At 33.2% G+C, this 7,847-nt stretch overlaps 1 long non-coding RNA gene across 10 annotated transcripts; it reads left to right on the top strand.

Moving 5' to 3' along the window:
• The first annotated feature begins 2,933 nt into the window (after positions 1-2,933).
• LOC107026523 lies at positions 2,934-7,279 on the top strand. Of its 10 annotated transcripts, none has more exons than XR_003579431.1 (4): positions 2,936-5,288; positions 5,884-5,961; positions 6,254-6,612; positions 7,023-7,279. It is a non-coding gene; the product is annotated as an uncharacterized LOC107026523 (long non-coding RNA). The 10 variants fall into 10 exon arrangements; XR_001457582.2 differs by having other exon boundaries at positions 2,945-5,288; positions 6,527-6,612; XR_003579432.1 differs by having other exon boundaries at positions 2,934-5,090; positions 5,220-6,612.
• Positions 7,280-7,847: the final 568 nt, after the last annotated feature.

The raw sequence follows: 7,847 nt of genomic DNA on the forward strand, positions 1-7,847 counted from the left end.
GGGACGTCAACTAGTTTGATTTATCTAGTTTTTCGGACGTCAAGGTTTTTCTTTCTCGTTTTGCCTCTAACTTTTTCCAAATGAACTTATTACATTAATATAGTTCTTGAAACTTCATTTTGAACATTATTGAATAGATTAAGCTCTAGTCTTACTAATGGATTTTCCGGACTGTTACATTAACACTCTCTTAGGAACTCACATTCCGAAATTACGATAAAATCTTTTGGATGGTAGGAATAGACTCAATACTAGATGCCAAACCAATCAATAACATACAATTATAATGAGTCACCGCTCATAGGAGTTCTTCAGAAATCCTTTCAACACATACAATAACATTACACATAGCACACAATTCATGATGCACAACATATAAGAGCTTAACATTCATAACACAAATTGAGGAATTTCCTTCTCAACATTATCATGAGCTCCAAAATTCATCAAGGAGTTACCATGCTATCATTCTTGTCAATACAACAACAAAAACAACAAAATCTCAAGAATACACATCCGTACATATTTCATTTAAGTACAATAATAGAGTCAGAAAGATTTTTTTTTAAACTCAAGTTGGTCTAACTTTTACCAAAACATGCACCTATTTAGAGAACAAGTCAGTTTCATGATTATTCACTAATTTCTTTACTAAGTTGAATATCAAACCTCAAGGAGTAAAAATATGAGGGTAGAGGGTCTTCATGTCAACTTCCGCTTCGCACGTTGCAACCCCAACAAGATGGTTCCTCCATAGAACTTTTACTGAGGCAACCTCTTTGTTCCTCAACGCCTTGACTTGGAGATCTAGAATCTCAATCGGAACCTCTTCATAAAACAGGTTATCATCGACCCCTAAACCATCAATAGGCAAAATGGATACCAGGTTGCCTATGCATTTCTTGAGCATAGAAACATGAACACCGAATGAACTGAAGCTAGTTCATTAGGTAGTTTCAACTCATAGGAAACCTTCACAATTCGTTGTAAAACATCATAGAGACCAACATAATTATGACTTAACTTCCCCTTCTTACCCAACCTCATCACCCCTTTCATAAGTGAAATCTTCATATAGACATGATCACCTATTTCAAACTCAATGTGTCTTCTTCTATTGTCGGCATAAGTCTTTTGCTGACTATAGGTTGTCTTCAATCTATCTCTTATGATTTGAACTTCCTCTATAGCCTCATAGATAATCTCTTGACAAGGAGTGAGGACTCATCAACCTGAAATCATCCAACCTGAGATCTACACCTTCTAGCTTAAAGTGCTTCAAAAGGTTCCACGGAGATACTCGAATGATTATTATTATTGTAAGAGAATTCAATAAAAGGTAGATGATCATCCAAACTTCCTTGAAGTAAATAACACAGGCTCTTAACATGTCTTCAAGGGTTTTAATGGTATGTTCTGCTTGAACATCTGTATGAGGATGAAATGTGTTGCTATGTTTCACTTGAGTACCTAAACCCTTTCGAAAAGCCTTCCAAAAACAAGAAGTGAATTGGGCACCTCTATCAAAAAAGATTGACAAAGGAATCCCATAATGACTCACACTCTTATTTATGTAGATCCTTGCATAATATTAACCCGTGTAAGTAGACTTAACAGGAATAAAATGGGCAGATTTGGTCAACCTATCCATGATAACCCATATACAATCATTTTGCCTCTTTGTTCAAGGCAACCCAACCACAAAGCCCAAGTTGATAGCCTCCCACTTCCAAGTAGGAACATCCATTATTTATGTTAAACCACCAGATTTTAGATGCTCGGTTTTCACTTCTTGGCAGTTTGGACACTTAACAAAAAACTATGCTATGTCCCTTTTTAAACCATCCCACCAATAGATCACTCTAAGGTCATGATACATTTTGGTGGCACCGGGATGAATACAACAGTGAGATCCATGGTCCTTTTCCATAATTCGATTTAATAAATCCTCAGCATCGGTACACATAATCTCCCTTGCTACCTAAGAATATCACCCCCCTCTGCGAATGACTCATTGAGCTTACTAAGTACCGATTCTTTCAAATCCATCAATAGTGGATCAAGATACTACTTATATTTCACCTCCTCCACTAATTATGAGTTTGAGTAATGATGGACCATGAAACCACCATTTGGAGAATATTCTAACTGCACCCCTTATCTAGCAAACCTATCAACATCTTTCAAAAGTTCATTCTTCTCTTCTTCCAAATGAAACACACTACCCATAGTGATACGACTCAAAGCATCCACAACCACATTAGCATTTCCAGGGTGGTAAAGGACCCATATTGTAATCCTTCAATAATTATAACCATCTTCTCTGTCGGAGATTCAACTCCTTTTGTGTAAAAACATATCGAAGACTTTTGTGGTCAGTAAACACATCAACATGCATACCATACAAGTAGTGTCTCAATATTTGCAATGAAAAAACTACATCAGCTAACTCAAGATCAAGAGTTAGATAATTTTTCTCATGAACTTTGAGTTTCCTAGAAGCATAAGCTATAACATTTCCATGTTGCATGAAGACACATCCCAATACCACTCGGGAAGCATCAGAATATTCTACAAAGCCTTCATTAAGCGTCCGACAACTCAAACATCGGCTTCTTTTGGGTCAAAGCTTTCAAAGGAGGAGTAATGGATGAAATTAAATTTTAGGCCTAAAGCCACACTAAATCTTGGCAACACTTGTAAATTTTTGCCTAAAACTTTTAAGGCTACACTATAAAAGTGTAGCTTTAGTTTTTAACTTTTGACAACAGTTAAATTGGCAACACTCATAAAGCGTGCTTTATAGTAATATAAGCTACACATTAGAAGTGTAGTCTAGTCATGATATAATTGGTTACACCTATTTATACATATGAATACACTTTTAAAGTGTGCTATTTTTATAATTATAAAAACAACACTTGTCAAGTGTGACCTTATAACTTTCACTAAGATATTATATTCCTTCCAACATATTTAACTATACCTCCTACTTTTATTTGTCCTAAAAGAAAATTAATAATAGTAAAACACTCCATGTTTCATAAAGAATCCTTTCATCCTCAAAACCCTAGCCGTAGTAACCTCCATAGGAGCTTAGCAGCCAGTTCATTCTCGATGCCATGGCAGAAGTTAAAGCCTCAACTCCCAATTTTTGTCCTAAATTTGAAAAACTTCTGAAATGCTAGTAAGGGGTACAGGGTACCCACTTCCTTGGTTCTCGTTTCAGACTCTGATTGTCATTTTTCTATGTGATCTTGGAAATTTCTTTATATTTAATTCTATTCCTGTTATTGTATTTAGTGTTGACACATTTTCTAATGTTCCACAAAACAGGTTTGTAAATTTTACGGAGGGACATATTCGGAGTGAAAGTGAAAGCTCTAGCAGGGGTGAATCTGTTAAAAATGGGTTTGTGAATCTGCTATATTTATCACTAAACTTGGCATTCCCGGACGTTAAAATGAGTCTATGCACCCCTTTGTGACCACATTGCCAGCAAATCACATATGAGTTTTCAATTATTAAAAGGTTTTGTTATGGATGAGAATGGGTGAGTACTATCTAGAGCGCAGATGGTTAGATTTTATTCAGTGCACTTTGAATTTTATTTTGATGTGTTATGTTTGATGATATTTGTTAACAGTTTGAGTGACAATGACAATTTCTTACTTATGGCGGTTAGAACTTATTTCTAATATTGGTACCGTTACCTATTATAAGTTTGATTGGAAATGGTTAGTATTTAGTTGTATAATGTTCATAATGATTCCTGTTCTAAATTCTAATTTTCATTGAAAGAGCTTATGTTGAAATTGCTGAAATATGTAAAGTCTATCTCTATCTTTGCAGATGTCATTTGTTCCTCTTATTTTTATCATGGTTTTGATCTTTAAAAAAAAATGAATGTCTACTTTAGAAGAAGCTTGTAGCTTTATCAAAAAATCGGATGCCTTGTCAGCCCCCACCATTGGTTCTGGGCAACTAGGGCTAACTCTCTATGCGAAATTGTTTGATTTATACTTTTCACGATATCCACCACAACTTGATGTGTCTCTGTCAACTTCAATATTTCTCTTGAAAGATTCTTTATACCTTACATGAGAGGTTGTAAATATGGATTATTAAGCTATGGTGTCCCTTCCATATTTTTGCTCTGAGTTATTTCTTTTAGAGGTTTCATCAACTTGATCTTGCTTGTATTCTTCTTCTTTCTGGTTAAAATTATGGGTGTGTATTGGAACTATGAAGCCTAAATGGAATTACAGTGCTTTGATGGCCTTTATATTTGGTATATAGTTTTTTTTTTTTTGAAATAGAAAAAAGAGAAAAAACTATAAGTAGCAGTTGTTAAATGGTTTAATACAAAAGTAGAACACAAGATTTTTCCTTCCTTACTATTGGATGTTTTTCTAGCGGCATGGAGAAAGCACCATGGGTCTTTTAGGATGTGCACATTCTGATTTATGTTTATGGCACCTCTGTGAAAGTTCTTACTTTCCCTAAGACCCTCCTTTTGGGACAATTGTGAAATATGTTCTAATTCCTTGCAAAGCTAATGTAAAAATGAATGGGTGTTGCATGTTGACCCACTTAATTTGCATTTTATTATCACAGAAAGTTCTTGATTGCTCTATGAGGCGACACAATAAGTTGAAAATCCTCATTCGCCTTTTTCCTGAAATTTTTATGTGAGTTCTTCTTTCCTTTCACAGGCAATGCTTTCAATTTTAGATAACCGATTAAATAAAGTTAGGCAACTGAAGTCTTTGTACATGAGGAATGAGAAAGGTGTCTTTTTTGAAGTAAAAACTCATGTTTGTATCCCTAGGATATTGAAGAGATTTGTTGGAATCATGTGTAATTTAGTTTGTCATGGCATTCTATACCTAACATAAATAAATATGTTTGTACATGGGATTTTGTACCTAACAAAATTTTCTGATGTATGAACATATCATAAATGATAATTCATACAACATTTTAAGACTAAATTGGTACTCCCATGTATTGCAGTTTTGGATTTAGCTTGGCATTATCTCTAATTTTGAACAAGATTCAATGAGGAGAGCTATTTTATTATGCCACATGTAGGGAACAATGAATCATCTTTATTTCCAAGTGATGTGTTTGATTTTTTCCTTATTAACATAGAACCATTAACTTGCATTTTCTAATGTCGAGATTAGTCCCATTACGTGTTGGATGAAATGTCTCAGGTTTGAATCAACATATTCGGATGCAAGAGTGGAGTATGAATTTAGGCAACAGTGATGTTGAGTTTTGCAGTAAGTGTGAGAATCAGTGGGCATTTTTAAACAATTCAAGGGAATTAAATATATTTGTTTCTCAGCTACATATAATGCTTTCCACTATAATTAAAATTAAGTGTGTGTCTTTTTATATGTACTACATTGAATCCTCACATGTAGCTTAAAAACATTTCCAATATTAAGGGGTTATATTAACTAAAGAAGCTTGCAAACTCTATATTAGTTGAATTACTGTTACATTTCTTATTTTAACATTCCTTTACCTTTATGGATTTAAAATATGTATTTTCATTTGTTTGGTTGATTCCATAGGATAATTGACAAATGAATTTAATCTATTTCCACATAAGAATATTTTCTCTTGCAAGTTGTATGTTCCTTCTATAGGGGTACATAGTTTTCTGTGTTTTATTTATCCCAAACAATTTAAGGAGATAAAGAAAACTTGATAATGAATGATCAAGTAAGAGTATATTTCAAATAAGTATTAAGCTCAATATTGAACATGCATGTGTGTCTGATATCTATATTTGATGGTCTACAAGCTCTGAACTACTACAGTCACTATTGTGTCCTTTTATCCAAATTAAGTATGTAGTCTATTATGCAGTTGGATATAAGGAGACTCTCCAATGGAATTTGGAGTAGCAATCGAACGGAATCATCTCCCTCCCGATTTCATAATATGGTATTTTCCCAATTATTCTAGTGTTTTTGCATGTCAAGATACTTTTTTGTCTAGCATACATGAATTCCCAATATTGGTGGAACTAATATTTGATGATAATGTTTATATACAAAATATTGTGAAACATCTAAATCAATGCGTTATATACTAAATCTTAGACTGTTTATCGGAATGGACATGATGATGGTAGGAACTATTTTATCTACATTGCTGACAACAAAAAGCGTTGTGATTGTAACTCTTTCGAGATGCATGCTTGCTTATTCAAGATGGAAATGTTGTTGTTCTGCAGAATTTGGCTACCCTTAAGGCACAATTTTTCAACTGGTTGGTAGATCAAATGCACAGAGCTATTGCTTTGGCAATTGAAGATTCTCGAAAAGACTTTGCTTGAAATGCCAACACGAATTGAGACAAACTTAACAACAATATAATACTGATAGAATTATAATACAAATACTTGTGTTTTCTGAATTACTAGTATTTATGTACACCTGATCTGATACAACAATTACTATTGTTTGTTGACATAACTTTAATGTTTGATGGATGCATTGTCTATCAGGGCCCTTGGGAAGTTGTTCGTGGCCTTTTTAATCCATGGTATATATATAATCTAAGGGGAATGGTGTGGCAGATTCTTTGTTAAAGGTATGTCTTACAATGCAATATAACATGCAGAATATATTGTGTAATGTTGAATTGTGTGGTTATATCATCCAAGACTTTAAACTGTTAGAGAGACTGCACTTTTATATATATCATTAGGTCTCAAACTTTACCCTTCACATAGAGATGTGATTATATTTTATGGGTATTGACGAGACATTACTAATGACATTCACCTTTTGTCGTATTATATTGAATCATGACCATTATAAAGCTTAATATTTTAGATATAAAATGTTTTATATAGTAGAATTTGTCTTAGACATACAAAAAATGAAGTTTAGGATGTAACAGGTGGATGTTTTAAATTATTTTAATAACAATTTAAGGTATATTTTCTTTTCAAAAATCGTTGAGCATTTAAACTTTATAATATATTTTTTCATTTTCAGATTTTTGGATTGGACATCAATAGTGATATGGTGGGAGATGACATGTCAATGGATATTAAAATCATGGCCACAAGTCAATTCAATCATTTGAAGTTGATAATTTTTTATTTGAATATTACAATGTTCAATTTTCAGTTTATCTTGTATGATTCATTGCTAGTGCACATTTTGAAATACGGATTTATTAATATGTATTTATCCTAGATGTTTCTTTTTCTAAGTACATTGCAAATATATGTATTTTGTGTTATTTATCAGATAATATAGAGTTTAAGATAGTCTTTATCAATGTGTGATTACAGTGGAATCAATCTGATGGATCATTTATGATAAAATAATGGAATGTACAATAGTAAAGAGTACACATAAAACATGTTACTTTAGAAGAGGTATCAAATGGCACGTTTGATAGTGTGGCCAATAAGGAAGGAAAGGCCACATAAACAAATCAATTTGATGGATCATTTATGATAAAATAATGGCATGTACAATAGTAAAGACTACACTTCAAAAATGTTACTTTAGAAGAGGTATCAAATGGCACATTTGATAGTGTGGCCAATAAGGAAGCAAAGGCCACATAAACAAAGTGTTGTTTCAGGTCACAAAAAGTTTTCTTATATAAGGTTCTACAAGCGTAGCTTATGTATTAGCTATCGAGTCCTCCTCTGGTTCTTCCCATTTGTACTACATATTAAATCACAGGATCTCTGTATGTATGCGCTTAGGAGCTATATCTCCTAGATGAAAGACTTTTAAACCCTTATTTTCGGAATGGCAGCAATCAACTTATTTCTATCTTACAACTTTCTTGTAGTACTGCTC

The sequence above is a fragment of the Solanum pennellii genome, chromosome 7 (assembly GCF_001406875.1).
Source record: "Solanum pennellii chromosome 7, SPENNV200".
Taxonomy (NCBI): Eukaryota; Viridiplantae; Streptophyta; class Magnoliopsida; order Solanales; family Solanaceae; genus Solanum; species Solanum pennellii.